The 21,666-nt window shown below is 49.2% G+C and overlaps 1 protein-coding gene across 1 annotated transcript in view; it reads right to left on the reverse strand.

The window, feature by feature from the left end:
* HIVEP3 (HIVEP zinc finger 3) overlaps positions 1–21,666 on the reverse strand; it is a 326,138-nt gene that overhangs the window by 54,486 nt on the left and 249,986 nt on the right. The window contains exon 3 of the mRNA XM_081085788.1: positions 20,023–20,216. The gene's annotated coding sequence lies outside the window, so the exon portion shown is untranslated. The remainder of the gene's footprint in view (positions 1–20,022; positions 20,217–21,666) is intronic.

Below are 21,666 nucleotides of genomic sequence, written 5' to 3' on the forward strand. Positions count from 1 at the left end.
GACACAAACAAAAACAGGTAATAAGATGTAGTAGACACCATGATGGAAACAGGTTCCGAATACAGGTTGGGAGAGGGAAGGGAATGCTCAGGGGGTAGGCTGCAGCGAAGGTACACTGGGCTCCTCAGGTCAAATGGTATTTCATCAAGCAGAAAAGGGGACTAATGTGGACAAAGGCATGACGATGCCGGGGAAACACTGAGCATGTGAGAAGGCAGGTAATTCATTGTGGTTACAGGGTCGGGTGTTAGAGCACAGTGTTGGGAGGCTGAGGTCATGAATCAAATCAGGCTTCAGATTTGTTTATTTAAATGAGTTCCCCATAAACATTTGTCGAGTGAATGAATGAGCCTTCCCTTGGTCATGAGGCATCTGATGGCTGGAGTCACAAGACAGGTGTATTTGCATAGCAACCAGCACTGATGAGATACAGCAGTGGTGGGGTCATGAAGTCCATTTCTTTTAAAATTGTTAGTTTCTTCAAAGTCTACTATCTTCCAGGCCCCAGAATTTGAAACCATCTGCATTCCTTTCCAGTACTGATTCTGCCATAAAGCTTAGGGACTTTTTTTGTATTTACCATCTCCCTCAACTTCCTTCCACTCAATCTCACCATCTTTGATAAATTACATGTTTTTGGCTATTCTGGTAGTTGCCTTGAACAATCAAATAATAGACTTAAATTGCTCTTCCCTGATCTGTCAACTGTTCACTTCCTGCTACGAACAAGAAGAAATTTGTCCACATTCCCTTCTTTCCCTCTCCTTTCCCCATCCATCTTCAAATGTTTACTTATATATTATTATTCTTACAATGTCAAGTTTCATAACATCTATATTCTCCACTATATTGTAATTATATACTCTATAATTTAATTCTAAAAATTGAAACTAATAAACAACATGTTTGTGAAGATAATATTCCCTGGGAAACTACTTAGCATGAATTCCACAGAACTGAAATTTTATTACAAGGAAAAAGTCAACCAATCAATTTTTTCTACAAAGAGTTTATGGCTTCTTTTACTTCTTTTTTGAATCCTATGTCATCATCTTTTTTTTTTTTTTTTTTTTTTGATTGACAGAAAGAACTCTAAGTTTTTTGGGTCTTTTCTTCCAGAAAATATAGATGACTGAGTGAAAAACTTTATGAACTCTTACATAAAAAGTCTTTATTTTGCTTTCAAAGTTTGAGGGGATAGAATTCTTATTTCAAAATCATTGTCCTCCAGATGTCTGAAGGTACTCCTCCACTGTCCTGGGCTTCTTACATTACTGATGAGAAATTCTGATGTAAGTTTTGATTCTCTTTGAAAGCTTTCTGTTTTTTTATCTTTTTTTTTTTTTTTTTTTTTTTAATAATTTCTTTTTTTTTTTATTTTAAATTTTTTTATTGCTTAAAGTATTACAAAGGGTATTACATATGTGTCCATTTTATCCCCCCGCCCTAGACAGTCCCCCAGCCTCCCCTATCCCCCAGTGTTTTTTTTATCTTTGATGTTCTGAAATTTTAACAAAATCGGTCTAAATTTCCTTTTCATTAATTCTGTCCTAATTTAGTGTGCTCTTTCAATTTTACAATCCATGTGTCTTTCTTTAACTAAGGGAGAATGTCTTTTGTTATATCTTTGCCTATTTCTACCCCTCCCTCTCCCTTGGTCATTGTCCGGTCTCTGCTTCTAGATCTCTATTTGATGGATACTAAAGCTTTTGGACCTATCATCCATGGGCATTAATTTTTTTTTCTCTTTGAGGTTTTACTCTACATTCTGGGATATTTTCTTAGTTTTAATGTCTAGATCACCAATCTGTCTTCATCCATATCCATTGTGTCACTCGGTTCATCCACTAAATTTTTTCTCAGGAGTCATATTTTTAAATTTCAATAATTATTTTCTTTTCTCTGATTATTCTATCTTCATAGGAACTGCATTCTATTAAATGAAATAATATCAATTATTGTTGAAGATACTAATGATAATTTATTTTAGGGTTTTCTTAGAGTTGAGCTGTTTCCTTTTGTAAACTCTCTTTTTCTTTGTTCCTATCTTAGGCCTTCTCTTTCTACTGTTGGTTTTCTGCTAATGTTTGGTGATCCTGGTTGTCCATACATATTTAAGAGTGAAGGACTATGTTGTGAAATTAGTATATGTGTTAGGATGCAGGTTCTATCTCCTGTAACAAGGACCCGACTGCAAGAGTGGCTTAGACGAGACAGAGTTTATTCATCTTGTGTAACAGTCTGAGTGTAAGTGGCCATGGGCTGATATGGTGGCTTCACAGCATGGGTATCTCTGATCTTACTCTTCTGTCATCCACAACATTTGGCTCCCATCTCCCACTGTCACACCCACATCCTGATCAACAGGAAAGAGAAAGGGGAGGGCAAGACCTGGAGTTGTATATATGATTTGGGTTCACACCAGCCACAGACCACACCTAGCTGATAGGGAGCCCAGGAAACGAAGTCTTCAGCTGGGCGGTACTCAGTTAACATCCATCACTACAGAAGAGGAAAAAAGATACTGATGAAACAATGAACTGCATAGGGCGTTCTGTGAAGTCTTCGGTCTATTTTTCTGAAAGGTTTGCCCTTAAATATAATGGTGAAATCATGAGCCCATCCCATGGGCGAGTTCTATGTACGAGGGTAAAGCATGATGAGTCTCCCTGTAGGGCTGTGGAGAGGGAGCTGGCCAGAGGACTCCTGCAACTGCCCAAAGAAGGGCTTTCCTCCGTGGTGAACATAGTGGTAGACTTCACCGGAGGCAGAACTGCCTGTGCTTCCCTGCTTGCTCCCTGCCACCACGCCTCTGCTGGGAGGCCTGGATCTCCCTCGGCTGGGCTCCTCTCTCAGACGCTGGCTCGGTACTTTCCTTAGCACTTACTGGGATTTGGCCTGCCGCTGGCTGCCTGCCTACAGAAAGTGAGAGGGGTTGAACTGTGTTCGCTCTTCGGAAAAGTTCTGTAAGAGAAGCTGTGACCCTGGCATCCCCTTCCTGTCTTTGTTTTGTTGGCTCTCAGCTTGAACTACGCTTGGCATTTCTGGGATAGAAATCACTTAGGCCTTTGGGTCAGACAGGGGGCTGCAGTGACTTTTGCTCTGATTTCCCTGCTGCTGCAATTTCATGGGCTTCCTTGCTTCCCAAGACTTACTGGCATTTTCGGTCCACAGATGGCATTCTGTGTTGTTTTCCAAGATTATGATGTCATCCTTGCAAATAGCTTTCTCTGTCATCTAAGATTTTCTAGGGAAGACGTGGAGGTGGGCACTTGTGCTCTGCAGTAAGGAAATCACTGCATTGTGACTCAGGGCACATTTGTCAAATGAACAGCACATGACTTGCCCAGGGACACACATTCCATAAGGGGGACTGGGAGTCAGGGCAGGCATGTGGTCCAGAGTGTATGCTCCTGACTACGTCCCCATGTGACCTCCATGGGTGACACCTGCATAATTAATCAAGGAAACACTGTAACTTTGCTCCAGGTGTAGGGGGTGGGACCCAGCCTGGGAATCTGGAGACCTGGACTTTGCACCCACTTCGAGACCCACTCTGCTACCTGCTCCATATTTGAAAAAGAGAACGTTGGGCTCTGAGAACCTTACCCACCCTGATATTCTGGAAGCTTTGCTACCCAGCCTGAGTCGACCAGCTGTCCCAGGCCCCCTCACCCCAGGCTTGATGCTGGGCCTCACTGAACCTTCCTACCAGGATTGGGTGGATATGACTCCTGCTTCTTGACATTCCGGCCTTTTACTCCAGGACCTGACCTGACCTCACCCTTCTGCCTGGTTGGTAATCCACCCTATGCCCCTCTCTCTAGCCTCCCAACCTGCTTCTTCCTACTCCCTCCCACCGGTGCCCCAACTCCTCCCCTCCCTTCCTGCCTCTTGGCCATGGATCAAGCCCCTCCCTTGGTCCTGATGCCTGGTCCCCTTCTCTTCTTTGTCTAGTCAAATCCTACTTATCACCCTGCCAACTTCTCCCTGGGGCCTCCAAGGTCCCATACAGAACCTTTACCCTGGGATTCGGTTAAACCTCTATGCAGATAATACTAATCCTCTTACTGGCACCTGGCATGGGTGCATGATTATAGCTCACTAAAGGTCTTCCCAGCCACCGTTTCATCTAATTGCCCAGGTTCTTTCCTGCAGAGAGGACCTGCTGTTCATGCTCCATCTCCCCCCTCAGACGGTAAACACAATGTCTGAACAGCGCTTCACCATTAAACAGTTCCTCACCACAGCCCTCGGGGAAGGGCTTTATCATCTAATTTTGCAGAAGAGGAGACAGATGTTCAGATAGGTATGGGGCTCACCAGGGGCTGATTCCATGACCCAGGTGTGCTTTCGAGGAGACCTTGCTTCCCGAGTTTGCACCCAGGATCAGACTAATTTCTGTTTTCATGCTCCATCCTTAGCCCCGGCAAATATGATGTGCTGAACTCAGGAGGGATACGTTGACAAAAAAAAGAGAATTCACCAAGTCTTAGAATCATCCTCCTATAGCACCTCCCTCCAGAGCATGCAATGCCTGCCCCCACCCCCACCTCCATCTTTGCCCTTGAGAAAATGGGCAGAGGTGGGATCTTGAGAGCCTGAAATCCTGGTGCCTTTTTCCTTCTCCCAGAACCTCAGAAAACCCAATGGCATTTCTTCTTTGTCCTGAAGACAGGGGGCAGCCTTACTTGTCCTTGCCAGTCCAGCAGGGTAAATCCAGCCCCTCCTCCCAGAATACAGTCCCCAGAGGCTCTGGGGCAGTGAGAAGAGAAGCGGGGAATACAGGGCTGCCCTGTGAAGGAAGAGGTGGAGGACAACCAGGTGCTGGCTGAGTCCTCTCCCTGGATGCTAGGCAAGGCACAGCCTTGCTCACTCACCCTGAGGCTCCCACTTCCTTCCTGAGAATTCTAAATCCTTCTAACATTCTAAATCCTCTCCCTATGGGTTCCCTAGCAGGTTGCAGCTCAAGTGAATGATCTCTCTTTCCCAATGGGATCACACCCGTTTTCCTGCCCAAGTCTCTCAGAGCCCCCCTCTGTGGCAATGACAGCTGCCAATTCTTGACTGCTGACTGTGTGCTCAGGGCTGGGCTCCGGATGCTGTACTAATGGTTTTGCCCACCATATCTCCATCTACAGATGTTAGACAGCAGAGGCTTTTATCACCTTCACATTTTCTGTGCCTGCCCCACTGTAGCACCAAAGGTGTTTGTGAGTGAATGAATGAACTTTTAATGATAAAAAAAACCTTAGTTAGTGGATAGTTTACAGAAGCCACTTAAATTCCTTCCTGGAAAAGGGGATATATTAATTTCCAAAACTAGAGAGTATATTAATCTGTTAATGAATAGGATTTTCTAAATTTTGAGTGTCTCTCTCATAAGCCTGACTTATGGAACCTGCTATATTAGATGGTGTCTAGTATAATTCACAGACCATAAATTTCATTCCTCTAAATGTATAATGGAGTGGATTTCAGAATATTGACAGAGTTGAGCAACCATCATCGTCCTCTGATTTTAGAACATTTCATCACTCTGAAAAGAAACCTGGTGTCCATTAGCAATCATGCAGATTCCCTGTCCCCTACCCCTGGCAACAACCAACTTATCTATTGTCTGTCTCTATAGATTTGCCTATTCTGGACATCTATATATATAAAAGCCTAAGTGACTGTCCAACCATTCAACCATCCGACCGGTAGCTATGATACACATTGACCACCAGGGGCAGACGCTCAATGCAGGAGCTGCCAAGCTGAGGTGACTTGGCAGCTATAGTTCTCTCGGAACCAGAGAGGAGGGAGCCCAATTCTGAGGTGCATCACCCAAGAACTGCCCTCTCGCAACCCAGGACCCCTTGGGGGATGTTGGAGAGCTGGTTTCGGCCTGATCCCTGCAGCCCAGGCTGAGGGACCCCACCTGTGCACGAATCCATGCACCGGGCCTCTAGTTTTATATAAATGGAATCATACAATATGTGTTTTTTGTGTCTGGCTTCTTTCACTTGGTATAATGTCTTTAGTCATTTGCTTTAAGAAAAATCATCATTTCAGGATGTATCTCAAGCCCCCTGGCCCCCAGGGGATCTGAGGCCACACTGCCTATAGGGTCATGGGCAGCCATGAGCTGTCAGGACAGCATGCGGTCCGACAGTGTGGGAGTCAGATGGGAGAGCCTGGTCACAGTGAGGACAGTCAGAGGCCAGTTACAGAACTAGTGGTGGAACCAGTCACACATGGGACTGCACTTGCATGGTCCTCGGGGGAAGAGAGAGCCCAGACCTGATTCTCTGGTGGGAGAGAGGAGTGGCAAGGCCACCAGCTGGGCCTGCCATTCTGAGTCTGAGGGGACAATCCCATTTCTGAGGTGGCCTCAACAGAAGGTACGGGTCCCCAGGGCTGGACTGGATCAAATCTGAGGGTGCAGAGCAGGCAACAGCCACCCAATCTCTTTGCCCTCCTCTCCATCTAACCCAGGCATCCTTCTAGCTGAGAAGCAGCGCTGGGCAGGAAGTCCCACAGGCTGAGTTGAGCCAAGAAAGGATGCTTTGGTCTTAGGCAGTGTGTGCATGCACTGATTACTTCATTAATTAGTTAATGCCTTTTTTGTTTTTTAACAATTTTAACTTGCTTTATTCCATGGAGGATCTGAGGTGGATTACAAAAACAAAATAAGCACAGAAATTAAAAAATGACAAATCAACACAGGGGAGATGGAAGACAGAAGTGCAGACCAGAGGGCCAGATAAGCAAGGGTAGGTAGTTTAGGGGGCCCCACACGTGGCTCTGGGCCCTGGGATCAGGGTGCAGCTTCCTGGCAGCCAAAGAAAGAAGGACAACGCACTTAATCGCACATTCTCAGTGTCCTGACGATAAACACACCTGTTCCCAGGAAGAGCAAAGCTCTCCTTGGCACTGAGATCTGAAGGGAATTTCTCCCGTGCTGTTTTCAATAGGGGCCCATTCATTAAGTCATTCCTCCAATGCTTCTTGGGCTCCAACGTGCCAGCACTGGGCTGGCTCTGCTGGCTTCTCAGATGCCAGGTGGGCCCCACCCTGTGCATCATTAGTTCTTGTTTGGGAAACACTGTGCCATGTGGTGACCACCATGCCAAGTTTTGCCAGAAACACATACCATCTGTACTGTTATTTGTGTAGTATTTTAATTTGCATTGACTTGTTAAAAGATCATCTCATCCTAAGCAATAAGGATCACCAGTGTAACTGCCCACTCTAAGGTTTTATGGAATTAAATAAATTACTAATAAAAGAAAGAATTTCACCCATGTTTTCCTCTAGTGATTTGTGTCCCCTGCACTTTACATAAGCCCCAACCCTCACCCCATGCACTGGGACACGCCTCCCCCTTTCTGACGGAGTGGTGGTGGCGACCCTGGGTGACTCTGGTTAAGGCTCCCCCATAACTCCCCATGCTCACATAGCTGGAGGGGCCCTTGAGCAGCATCCAGTTCAAAGCCCACGTGTGACAGACAAAGATGCTAGAACTCAGGGAGCAGAAGGAACTCGCCCCAAATCACAAGGCTAGTGACAGGGCAGCTGTCAAGACTTCTCCCACTGCCTTCGTCACTGCCCCAGATGGACTGTGAGCATTCTATAACCAAAGACTAGAACTCACTGAAGGAGTGTAAGAGAGGGACTGGGTTCTCCCCTAACCCTGCGGTAAGCCCTGTGAGGGCAGGAACCTCGTCTGGTTTGTTCACCCAGGTAAATCTAGCTGGTACCCTGTACTCTGCCTGACACATAGTAGGTGCTCAGGTGACAACTGTAGAATGTTAACACCAAGTTCAGGACAATGGTCTCCTCTAGAAGTGGGGGAGGGACTTTGATTGTGCAGGGCTATGCAGGTTTCCACTATATTTGTTGAAATCTTTTTAAAATTTGTCAATGACAGTTGACATTTAATACTATTTTATATTAGTGTCAAATGAACAGCATAGTGATTAGACATTAATATAATTTACAAAGTGATCCCCCGATAAGTCTAATACCCACCTAGCACCATACATAGTTATTAGAATATTATTTACTATATTCCCTATGCTGTACTTTACATCTCTATGTGTTGAAAACTTATTAAAATGGGGCGGTGGGTTTACTGCTGTTTGTTATCTTATTGTCTATTTTGATGTTGCTGTTTGTTTGAAATATTTTATAAAATGTAAACGTATTTTGTTAAATACATGAATAAACCTAGTTTCACAAACAACTGCATTTTCTCTCAGCTAATATAGCACCTGTGCCCCATCTCAAGTAGCTCCAACTGATGTGGAAGAAATGGCTCTGGTTTCCATGGCAGGTATACCCCATGGGGGTCTTCTCAGCTCGTCACCTCTCCTCCACTCCCAAAGCCTGTGGCCCTTGGGTGGTGAATCTGAACATAACTGAGGCCAACCGAGGCAGAGTCCATCTCAAACCAGGCCATGACATTGCTGGGGCGGCTCCCACAAACCCACCTGGCCTGAGAGAAGACACTTGGAGAACCCTAGCTGGACCCAAGTGGGCAGAGCACCACATCGGGCAGTGAGTGTTTCTGTAAAACCAAGCCACCAACCAATGTCTTTGCTCCCACCTGCAAAACAGTCTACTAGTAGTCTTGGCATATAGATTTTGTGAACAACATACTATCTTGTTGGATCAAATGCCAGCCTAGAATGCACTTTGAGATTGCCAGGACGGATCCACAAAGTCACACAGTCCCAGGTCTGGAAGGGACCTCCATGGTCATTGGGACACATTCCTATACCTGCCTCAAGCCTGTCTAGGGGCTGCTCCCAGGAGGCCACTCATGTCCTGGAGCAGCAGCAATCACTCTTCTTTGTTTGCAAGAAGGTGGGGGCGGCATTTTTTGTTTTTATAAAAATGGAACCACCCCATGTACATTTCTCTACATCTTGCTTTGCTCATGGAAAGTCTTTCTAAGTCAAAGGCCAACATTTTTTGAGCAGTTTGAATACACCAGGCACAGTTATAAGCACCTCACATACACCAAGTCTATAGGGCAGAGACTACTATAATCTCTACTTTAAAAAAAAGACTGATAGTCAGAGAGGTTACATAACACAGCTTGTAAGTGCTGGCATCCAGATTGGAACCCGCAGTCTGTCCCCACCCCTGTGTTCGTAACCACTGCATCTTACTGCCTTTCTGAACAGAGACAGGGCTGTCTTATTCTTTTTGAAACTGAATGATGGACCATGGTCTGGATATAACACTTTCAAATGTTCCCTACTGTTAAATTCTCAGATATTTTATTTTATTTTTTATTTTATTTTATTTTATTTTATTATTTTATTTTATTTTTTTGCTGCTGGAATAGCACCAGACTGTAAAGATATATCTTTACAGTCTAGTGCTATTGTTCTATCAGTTGGATGATCAGAGGTGGGACTGTGGGTCAAAGGGTATGTGTGTTTTGGGTTGAAGACTAGACTGATTTGCAGGTGGAAGCAAAGACGTTGTTTGCGGCATCTTCCTACGGATGGACCATGTGGTTTTCACTCACTGTTTTTGCTTCTGTCCTGAGGACATACCTCTGACCCCTCTTCTCCAGAACAACCTCTGTTGGGGACAATCTTCTCTTTTCCAGTTTCTTCAAATGGTCCTCTGACAACATGGTTGGGTGTCCCCAATAGCTGGTCCAGACACCTCACAAAGTTCAGAGCCTCTGGGTGACCTCCCCACTGAAGACGCGTGCAGAGAGGGGCAGACTGTATGCCGATGTCAGTGGCGCAGCAGGAGAGATCCAAGTAGGTGGGGCTCAGAGTGCTTATCCTCAGCTCCTCCCCAATCACACACATGCCTTCCTGAGACAGAGACCCTTGGCAGGATATTAAAGACCAGCCAAATTCTACCCTCACACAATAAAAAGAACTCATTCTTCACTTAGAGAGGATGCCAATGGTTTTGGAGCCAGAAAGATCTTCATGCATCTTCTAGCTCAATGACTAACCCCGGCTCATGCATTAGGTGTAGGGCAGCATTTATGTGAGCTCAGAGCAGGGTCACAGGAGGGAGGGATGCTTTTCTCCAGTTCCCTCTGCCTGCTGGTTCCTAGAAACTGTCTTACTAGAAAGGCATAGTGTAAATATTTTGCTAAGCAGCCAAGAGAGGAAACTTACCCAGGCTGAGCTGCCCTGTGCTGGGCACTGGCCATGGACACAATGCTCAATGAGGGCCATTATCTAGGAAGGGAGGGCTATTTGTTCCGCTGCGGGTCAGTGCCAGAGCCCGGAGCCACCAGGCTTGCCACTCTGGCTGCCACACAGAAGAGCCTCCTTGCGCTCAGCAGACTCTGTGGTTATGCAATACCGGGCCAGGAGGTTAACTCTCCCCGGACAGGAGCCAAGCCTTGTTCCTTCCTGCCTGAGCATGTCCATCTGAAAATGCTCAAAATTGAGGGCCTCAGTGTTTGCAAAAAATGCTCTGGCCTCGAACCTGCTGGTTTATTCCAAAGGGCGTAGCGTGCCCATCCCTGTAGCTCTTGGCACCCTCCTACGAGGCCCTGGGCCCCAGCCATGGTGTCTGCCCACTGCTCCTCAGGTATCACTCACAAGCCTCCCAGTCCTGCCTCCCAGCCTGTGCTCTGCCATTCCCTCTGCCTGGAACATGCCTCCCCGCTTCCTCTGTCAGTTGTGTCTAGTCTAAGGCACCCCTTCCTTAAGCCCAAGTTCCATCTGACATCCTCAAAGCCCTCCCCCGCAGCCACCAGTGACCAAGCTGAAGTAATAAGTTTTCAAGCCAAAAGAAATCTTGGAAAGTATCTCTACAACTGCCCCATTTTCCAGATGAAAAAAATGGAGGCTGAGACAGGTTGACTAGGCTGAGAGCAGATGAGTAAGTGTATCAGCAGGATCTCCTTTTAAACTCCTCTGACACCTGGCATCCCATCCGTCAGGGGGTCAGATCAGCTTTGCCTTCACTGTACCCAGAATCCAACCACCTCCCACCACCAGCACAGCCTCCAGCCTGGTGTGCAACACTGCCCCTCCTGAGGAGGGCACAGCCTCCGGCTGGTCTCGGAGCTGTCTTGACCTCCCGCGGAGTGGTCTCCACACAGCCAGGGGGGCCTTTAAGAACACATGCAGAACCTATTCTGATGTCAGTGGTGCAACAGGAGAGATCCACGTAGGTGGGCTCAGAGTTCTTATCTTCAGCTCCTCCCCAATCACACACATGCCTTCCGGAGACAGAGGCCCTTGGCAGGACTGTGCTCAGACCTCCAGTGGCTTCTCAATTGTCCGCACACCCTCTGCCTGTCCCTTCTCCAGCCTCCTAAGCTCCCTCCCCTCACAAACCCTCCAGCCACACTGGCCTCCTTGCTGTCCCGCCAGCATGATCCTACCTCACACCGACACTTCCCCAGATAGCACAGTGCTCGCCCCTCACCCCAGGTCTGCTTAGATGCCACCTTCTCAGTCAGGTCCTCATGACTGTCATCTAGACACATATTGCACATTTTATATAACAAAAGGTAATATCTTCATATATATTTTATTGATAATATAGTCATATTTTTACTATCTCCCAAAGTATACAGTAGATGATACGGTGATAGTACCAGAGTGAGCAAAAGTAGCTTTACAGATGTAATACAAATAAATACTATAATAAGTAATAAATAATAACACAAGAATAAACTGTGTTTCACAGACTCACAACTGCAAACCTCCTTTTGCCCCACCCCGTATGCTAGCTTGTTTCTTCCATTAGCATGTGCTTCCGAGAGGCAGGCCTTCTGCGCTTTGTCCCGACGACGGCGCCTGGAGCCTTGGTTTAGGTAGGGCTGGTTTTAGGGATTCACCTCTCTGAGGACAGATGATGGTGACGATAGTGACACAGTGTGCGTGGAAGGGGACGAGTTTGGTAGCACATGCAGGACCAGTGGAAGGAAGGGCTCTGAAGGCTCCAGGGAGGCCACTAGGAGGCTGCCCAGATGCTATATTTTTAGGGCCCTTATGGGGGAAACACCCAGACCTGGGCCTCAGAGCCTCCAGGTCCAGCCCAAGCAGAGCTGCTCCACAACAGCAAATTCACAGAGGCGGCCACAGAGGCTCTCTGACGGGGCTCCGAGAACCCAGGCCTGGCTGGCCCCTCCCTGCGTTTAGGCACCTTGAGTCTGCAAGCCCTGGAATGTACCTATATTCAAAAGCTCCCAGTGGGTGACTGGTAGGCCCTGCTGGGCTTGGGGACCTTAGTCAAGTCCTCTGCACAGAATTTTTGGTTCCAATAATGCATATCTGTTGAGTGATGAGAGATGGACGGGAAGGGGGAAGGAGCTCAAAGATAATCACAGGAGAGGAAGAGGAAGGTTCTGAGCAACCAAATGCTCCCAGGACGCATGCCAGCCAGCACAAGCTCACACTGAATGGCCGGGCTTGTCCTGGCAGGCGGGCGGGAGGATTCAGGTCTCACTGGCTCTCCCACACCTGCAGCTACACTGGTGGGAGCACAGATCTCAATCAAACAGAAACACATGATTTCGCTTTCATCAAGATTGGCATTTTTCTTTATCGGGGGCACACTTTCTTTGAGGTTGGTTGGGTTTATTCTAAAGAGGGGCCTGACTGAGTTACCGGGTGACTGACTGTTCACATTTCTCTTTTCCTGATCTGCTCCGGCCCATCCTGACTCTGCTCGCGTCTCCGAGCATCCTCTCTCACCTGAGCCCTTTCTCCTCGTGCCTGTGCTCATTCCTCAGGCTTTGGTTCTTAATCCCCTGCTTGTCTCTCTCTGCATTTCTCACCTTGTCTCATTAGCAGCTTCCACAGCTGCACACATCACCTGCCCAGCCCCGGGGCTCCCAGTCCTGCATTTCCGGCTGCCAGCATCTTGGCTTGGTGATCCCACTGCCTCTCAAACTCAATATGCCTGGCATCAAACTCATCTTTTCTCCTCCTCCTCCACCTCTGGTACCACTATTCTCCTTACCCCCAGGACTGCAACATCAGAAACACCTGGGAACCCTGCTCCTCTGCCCCCATATCACCCCTCTGTCCATCCACCCCACCCATCCCCTCATTTACACACTTACTGACCAAGCACCCTGGGTACCAGGCTGTGCTGGGCTCTGGGACATTCACCATGGCTGTCCCTCTTCCCTTGGCTGGACCTCCAGGACCACCCCAGGCCCTGAGATTGTGAGGAAGCCTGTTCCAAACCAGGCAGTTCCACATCTGCAGGGAATCCACAGTGTGGCCTTGGGCAAGTGTCTTGCCTCGTCCTCCTCTGCTCTTTGAGAGGATTATTCACTCCTGCCTCACCTCTGCCCAGCCTGGCTGTGATGCCCACAGGGGACATCAATCTGAAGAATACTTAAGCTCATCACCCTCCACCTTGCAGCCTTCTTTATTCCTACAGACCATGGCTCTAACCCTGCCGCCTCCTAACCTCCTGGCAGAAACAAGGCCTCAGAATCTTCATTTTAAAGGAACATCCTAGACAATTCTGTTGCAGGGTGTGTGTGTGTGTGTGTGTGTGTGTGTGTGTGTGTGTGTGTGTACCACACTTTGAGAATTTCTGGCTCACAGGATAAAGTCCAAATTCCCTTAATACTCCCCAGTCCCTGGTCAGACCCTAGCCCTGCTTTCTACTCCTGGGTCTGTCCCATCAGCTTCCCTCAGGAGGGCCCTCAGCACTCACCAGGCTGGTCTGTCCACTCACCACCCTGAACCCAGAACCAATTCTGCCCTCCTGTTAGTTCCCCAGCACAGAAGGCCTTCCTCTGAAAGTCCCTTTCCCACCAAGCAAGATCCAATCCAAATGCCTTCTCCTTCCTCTATTCAGGTCAGAAGCACCACTTGTCATTGGTCCCCCACAGTCACATGCACCGTGGTATCCACCTGAGTCCCTGGCTGGCTCTCATTCTAGCTTCCTAACTAGACATGAGCTCCCTGAGGACCACCATCCCTCTTGCAGCTCTTGTGTTCAAGAACAAATGCTTATTGAGCGCCCGTGAAAACCTAAACACCTATCCCAGGGCACGCAAAGGAGGAAAGCAGAATTCCTGCCTGGAGGGGCGCCCTCTCTAATGGCAAAGGCAGAGGGTGCTCGCATAATTGATCACAGGAGAAATAAAGATACGGAACCACAGGATCCCAGAGCAAACGTTTCTAAAGCCATGGGGGAGGGACACACGGGAGGCTGAGAAGGAAAATCCAGGCAGAAGGAACAGCATGAGCGAAGGATTAAAGTGTGAGGAGTTCCACAGGAGCAGGGGGAGGAGGAGGAAGAGGGATGGAGACAGGAACGGCTGGATTGGGAATGCTGAGCTAAGGAGTTGGATTCATCCTGCCGGTCAGGGGTTGGCAAGCCAGCCTGCTGCCTGTTTTTGTACATAAAGTTTTACTGGAACACAGCCACGCCATTCTTTTCCACCCTGTCCATGGCTACTCTCACGTAACAACAGCAGAGGTGTGTGTCCAGCAATGCTTAAAATATTTACTCGCTGGCCATTGAGAGGAAAAGTTCTGCCAGTCCCTGTCAAAGGCGTTGGAAGCCATTAGTGAATGTTAAGCAGGCAACAGCATGATCAGCTTTGTGTTTTATCTTCCTATCACCCTGGGACAAGGTAGGGATGCGCTGGAGCAGACAAGCCAGTGGGAAGGGAAGGTGGTAGGGAGGCAGGTATACTGTCCAGGTCGGGTATGGATATCGACAACACAGTTGTTTATTAAGAGATGTATTAAGAGTTGTTGTGTGCCCTCGTGGGGCTAAGTAAGCCCTTTACACATATTCCTTCCTTTAATCTGCACAGCAACTGCAGGTACTGTTGTCTCCCCATCTTACAGACAAGGAGGCACGAAGAGGTGAGGCAGCTTACCCAAGGTCACACAGCTGGTATGCAGCCGAGTCAGGAAGCAGACCCAGTGCCAAGCTCAAGGTCTTTGGGGTCGAGCATGTTTGCTTGTTGACGGGTCGCTACCAGCCTCCCTGAGAATTCACAGAACACAGTCATCCACAGGAGAAAATCTACCCTGAGTTGAGTCAGGCAGGAAGTGGGAGGCAGGAGTGTGGCTATTTTGGAAAAGCGACATGAAAAACCACGAAACTTCCTACCTGTCCCGTTTTGCTCCCATCTGTCCTGGGAAACAAGGCTGTCCCTCTCTTAGATAAAAAGGTGTTTCTCCCCACACAGTGGCTCTGCTGGTGGTGGTGGGAGAGATCACTAAGCTTAGCACATGTTTGCTATTTTTAAAGGACTAGATAAACAAACAGGGCTATGTAAATAAGAAAAAAAAAATGAGGTCATCCCTTTAAAATCTAAAAATGTTCTTTTTCTATGGGGTGAGCAGCAAAACCTCAGAAAGAACTGGTGCTTTTTTATCCCCAAGAGGCCTTCTCCAGCCCACAGCCTCTCAAAGCCAGTAGGCTCGCCCTTTCCTCCCTGCACCCACCGAGGGAAGGCAGGAGGCCTGGGAGGAGGGACTCCTGGGTTTTATTCCTGGCTCTGTAGGCTTTGCCGCCAGTGCCCAAAGCCATTGCCCAACCCAGCCAGCACCACCTGCCTGGGGCCCTGCCGGGTTACTCACAAGCGTTGCCCATGCTCATGGGCCCTCTTCCTGCCTAAAGCTGGAGTGGCGTGCTGACCCAGCTGAACTCTGCCTTCCCTCGCCTCTCCCCTGCCCCTTCCCCCACCTTGATCTGCTGAGTGGGCGCAAAGGCCCTTGCATACTGATTAGAAGCTATCCGTACGCTCATTCCACCCCAGCCCATTTCTCTCCCAATATTTTAAACTTTCCCCACGTTCTTCCGGACCCCTTCTTCCAAGCCCACGGCTGGAACTCATTAGAGGAGCCGCAGAGAGCTCTGCGTTTACGTCATCAACAATAGTTAGGAGACACCTTAACTTTGGCAGAAACTCATGAGAGGAGGCTTCTCCATGCTTCCCGCACCCCCTTCCTGGTCACCTCACTTCTCTCCTCGGCCATTTTTTACTACCTCCTCCCCACTCTCGGCATCCGTGGCTCCTCCGTTATCCTTCAGCACAGAAACGAGAACCACCAAAACCTGCCAAAGGGGCAGTTTTCAAGTTGTGTTCCATGGGAGTGTTTCCGGGGCTCCTCAAGTGTCACGTGAGATTTTATTCCAAAAATATAGTTTGACTCTTAGTGAAGCCGCTAAGAAAAATGGACCTGCGCCTTACATCATGGCCTATGGCACAGGGTGCCCACGGAGCACAGCCGTGGGGAGCCACTTAACCGGGGCGTGCTTCGGGCTAAGCCTGGCAGATCTTGAGCTTCAGGGTTGAAATATGTCTTCAGCTGGAAAGTTGGAGCTCTTTACTGGGCATCTTTCCGTTGTTGTTTAAATTCAGGACTATACATGCTTCCATAAACCACACAAACAAGATCCCTCTGAGGCTCTCAGCGATATGAAAACGTATTACACGAATTATCACAAAAATGCAATAAATGACTGTGTGCTTCCTGTCTGAGTGTTGTAATAAGAAGGAATTCGAGCAGTCGTTTGAAACTGTCAGTGATGCAAACCAGAATTCCCTTCTCCTTCGCGCACGTCCGCAGAACTGTGAACCGAGGTCCATCCTGGGCTGCAGGTAAGTCGTTAGAACCAGCTGCCACTCACAGCCTCCGACTGATATGACTTAGAATTTTCCTAACCCTGTGCAACCAGCCAAAACAAAAACAAAAACACACAGGCAATCCTGGGTGTTACAGCTGCCACAGCATCTAGAACACAGGCCAGCAAACTTCCAGAAAGGGCCGAATAGTATTTCTGTCTTTGTGGGACAGACAGTCTGTCCCAACCGCTCCGCTCTGCCATTGGAGAGCAGCCAATATGTGAATGAGTGGCATGGCTGTGCTCCAGTAACATTTAATTTACAATAATCAGGCTGTAGTTTGCCCGCCCCCATCTAGACCCGAGATTCCAGTGCATCAGAGTCATTGTTCTATTGATGGACGGTGAGAGTAAACAGGTGTTAAAATTTTTACTTTATAAATAAATGTGTATTAATAAACTACCACCTTTACCCGTTTTGAATCCTTGGCATCCCAGGCAGGATTTGACGGGTAAAAAATGGCTTCTAAGATGACAAAAGTTTGCAAACTACTAGCACAGAGCTTTGCCATTTTCAAAGTAGGTTCGCCCTCTAGTCACTGATTCGGAAATCACATTTATTCTGAAACGAGGCCCTTACTGAAGGAGGGGCTCTGACTCCACATTTCAGATGGTGTCAACGGGCTTCTCCAACACAGGGGAGTCCACGAGGCCACGGAAGGCTGGCACGCGGCAGGCTCCTGCCTGGCACACCTGCCGGGCCTGGATTCCACTCACACAGATGCCCTGGATTCCAGCCTCTTCCTGGTGGCTGGGGAAGCTGGGCCAGCAGTGGGCCATGCGTGCCGGGCACTCCAGAAGCACTGAGTCAGCATCCCATTAATCACAGATGCTTTTATTCCCTCGGGAGAGCACAGGAAGGGGTGGGGAGCAGACTTCTTGCTGGAACTGACAGCTCACTTCCCTCTGAGCCAGTCCCATCCTCTACAGACTCTTCCCTGCAGCTGGCAGAGCCCACATGGACAAAAGGACAGTTTGGGAGTGAAGTGGGGAGGGCACATGCCAGGTCTGGGGAGGATTCCTCTTCTGCTCTGCCCAGGACAGCTCCCCCATGTCTCTGCCTGCATCCCTCAGCGGTTTCTCAGGTACCCACTGCACCCCTAGCTGAATAAGCCCAGCTCTGCCCTGAGACTGCCCATGGAGGAGACCCACGATCTAACTGATATGTGCAGAGGAAATAAATGCTAAATTGAGGCCCCGTGAGAAATCATCCCAGGATGCCGAGGAAAGGGGACCCATTCATCCCAGCTCTATTGATGCCTGTGACATGTAGACATTCCTGTGGGAGTGGGGGCATCCTTGAAGCTGTTAGGGCTCCTCAGGACGCATCTAGGTGGAGAAGAACTACTGGGTCTTTTGAAACCAGAGGCTCTGCTCCTTGTTAGCTGTGCGACTATCTTTCAATTACTGCACCTCTTCATGCTTTTCCTTATTTTCACAAAAGGGGCAATGGGACCAGCTGCGCTGGGTTTTCTGCAGGACCTAGTCTTGTCTGTAAAGTGTAAAGTGTCAGGGCCCACGTGCAGTGCCCGCCCTTTCTTCACCCTCTCAGGAACTCAGGCACCTTGACCCAAGGGCAGAGCCCGGCAGACACGTCACAGCACTGCTCCTGGCAGGACGGGGTGGCGGCCCAGCTGCCTGTGAGTCAGTGGGGCTGTTCATGTTTGGGGAGCCCTTGCTGTGTGCCCCGCATCGTCCTAGGGGCCTTACCTGTACTTTACAGCAGCCCTGTGAGGTAGGCACCACAACTTTCCTATTTCATAAGCGAGAGAGATGAGGCAGAGGGACTGAGCAGCTGCTGGGGCTGGAATTGGAACTTGGGGAGTCCCAGAACCTTCATTATTAAGCACCACGTCAAATAGCCTCTAAAAATGAGGCTCGCCCTAACCAGTTTGGCTCAGTGGATAAAGCGTCGGCCTGTGGACTGGAAGGTCCCAGGTTCAATTCCGGTCAAGGGCATCTACCTTGTTTGCAGACACATCCCCAGTAGGGGGTGTGCAGGAGGCAGCTGATCAATGTTTCTCTCTCATCGATGTTTCTAACTCTCTAGCCCTCTCCCTTCCTCTTTGTAAAAAATCAATAAAATATACTTTAAAAAAGAAGTTGAACTTCTTTTTAAAAAAAATAAAATAAAATAAAAATAAAAATGAGGCTCGATGCCCAGGCCCTCCTCAGAGTCCCGGGGATGATCCCTCCCCCTCCACTGAAAACCCTGCTCACGGCCTCGTCCAAGGGGCAGAGGCCTGGGCCTGGCACCCACAGTTCAGGCTACAGTGATGCCATCTCGGAGGGTTGTCTAAGGCCTGCTTTCCTCTCCATGAGAAAACTTTTGCTTGGAGGGAAGGGGATGCTGACCACACACTGGGCTGGGAAGCAACCCCTGGGGCTCAGAGCCATGCCCACAGGACTAGCCTCCCAGAGACCCCGGTAGGAGGCCCAGAGGCCAGGCCTTGCTGTATCAGAATCAAAATACAGGTCTCTGTATCCTCACCCCTCAGACAGTCTGATTCACAGAGCATTGGTGGGCCAGGGAGTCAACTTTTTTTTTTTTTTTTAAACTGGCACTCCCACCCCACCCCATCCCTGTCTTTGTCAATTCTGATGCACCTAAAGCCAGAAAAAACATCCAAGACATATTTCCAACCCAGTGAGCTTCTATACCACACACCTAACCTGAACTTCTAACCTGAAACCATCACACATACCTGAAGAACAAAAAAGAGATCTCTCTCTCTCTCTCTCTCTCTCTCTCTCTCTCTCTCACACACACACACACACACACACACACACACACACACACACACACACACATACACACACACACCCTAATGCTGGGGCGCTTCCCAGGCCAGCTCAGTAAGTATCTTTGGAGCTGGGACCCTGCTACTGGAACTTTAAGGAATTCTCCGGGTGATTCTAATGTGCAGCCACGGCCCTGAACTTGATATCCTTTCAACTCTAAACAAAGGGGTGGGCCCTAAAGAGATGGTGTTCAGTCTTCAGCACCCACTGGGCTCCTCTGACCAGGGAGTGGGTGACAAGAGCCTTCATGGATGGGGGGTGGGGAGAGGCAAAGAGGTGGGGGAGCTCTGGAGAGCAGGACACAGTGTGGCTGGCGGGCAGGGAGGCTGTGCTCCCTGGAGAGGAGCTGTTTCCAGGGACAGAATGGAAACTGAGAAACTGAGGACCCAGGACTCCACTTGGAGGACAGAGCATGAGGCAGTGAAAGAGTGTCCGCACTCAAGTCTCTACTCCTGGCCAAGGAAGTCCCCAGAACGTCTGGCTACCACCGAGGCTGCTGACGGAAGGCAATAACAACAACAAAAATAATACATTTCAAAGCAGATGGACACTAGCACGCTTATGCAAGAAAAACCCAAATGGCTCCCCAGCGAGCATTTTCAGCGCCCGCCCATTTCTTACCTGTGCTGCAGGCACCACTTCCGATGACCAAAACTGAAACGCTGTTCTCGTTGAAAACCAGCGTTCATGTCCACTCCTGCGCCGTCCTCCCTCACGCTCTGCTCTTCCCTCTCCAAGGGAGAGCTTGCCTGGACAGTGTCTCTTGCGGCTCCTCCATGAACTAGTTCGAGGCTGCCCGGTTTGTGTCTCAAATCCTGCAGGGGCGGTTGAAACACGTGGTCAAGGAGTTTGCTTGGTCAACTTCTTTAGACACAGAGCAATCTCTGCCTGGTCCCAGGAGGCCCAGGTGCCCAGCTCCTCCCCAGCTGCTTGTCTTGGTGCAGGGCTAGGCCCCCAGTTCCCCAGGGAAGACGGTGTAGCCTGGTGGCCACCCTGTACCAGCTCCTCCTAACCTCCCTGAGCCCCACCTCTTCACTGGTAGAGTAGGCAGGTTCAGGGCAGGAGCTGGACAATTACTGGATGAATGGACGAATGAGTGAGCATCCGTTTTCAGTAATCAACTTGCCAGGTTGTTGTCAGATTGAATAAGAAAATAGGAGAGAAACCCGAGTTGTTTCAGTGGAGTATGGTGTGGTGTCACATCCACACTGCTCACTTGGGACAGCACTCTGGTTTGTCTGCTGGAGGCAGAGTGGTGTGATGGTGACAATGTGGCTTCTGGGGCCGGGATACCTGGGTTCATGTCCCAGCCCTTCTATTCATTACCTCTGTGGTTTTGGGATGTGGCTTAGCCTGGCTGTGTCTGAAAAAGAGGGGCTAAGAATGGCAAGTACCTCCGAAGTTTTAAAGATTCAGCACCTGTAGAGCAAGCCTGACAAACTCAAAGGCTATCACGGGCCAAATAAACGAGGCATGAGGCCCGCAGGCCGCGAGTTTGACATGCTTGCTGTAGAGGGCCTGGACCAAGCCTGGCACGTGGACTGGCCAGTGTGGTTGCTATGGATACTGTCACTGCCCCAGAGTGGGCCGGCAATCTACTTCTGGAGTAGCCTGCACCCAGGCCTGGGGCATTGCCACTTTCCTTCTCTAGGGCACCACACTTTTCACTGGCACAGCCTACCGATTCCTATGGACAGATGGGTAATCGAAGTCCTCCGCTGCCCGCCCCACTCTTGCTGCTCTCAAACCCAGCCAGCCATGTCCCACGCCAGAACAGCAGCGGGCCACCACAGAGTGCGGCCGAACTTGCTCTGCGGCTCCTGATCATTGTCTGATCCTGCTGTCCAAGCTCTTCACACTCCACGGTTTCCCACCCTCCCCAGATCCAACCTCACACTCTCCACTCCATCTCAATTCTTACTAAAAACTCTGTGCTCGATCCCTCCCAGGATAGAAACACTGACTTCTCAGAACATGCTATTCTATAAACAGTCCACAATTTCCCACCTCCGAATCTTGATAAAACGCTACTCCCTCCCCAGCACGGCCATGTCTGTATGCACCCGGCCAAATCCTGCCCTTCCTCCCTCAAGACGCACTCAGCTCCCCCAAACTGGACACAGGTCCCGCCTCCCCGGAGCACCCAGAACACAGCTGCTGTGCCTTTCGAGATCAACGACAGTGCCCCCAGGAGTCTGGTACCCCGTGTGGACTACACACAGCTTGGCGGGGTCGGTCTGACTCACCCCCCACCCCTAGAGCCTG

This window comes from Myotis nattereri (assembly GCF_964212035.1).
Source record: "Myotis nattereri genome assembly, chromosome: 3".
In the NCBI taxonomy this organism is placed as follows: Eukaryota; Metazoa; Chordata; class Mammalia; order Chiroptera; family Vespertilionidae; genus Myotis; species Myotis nattereri.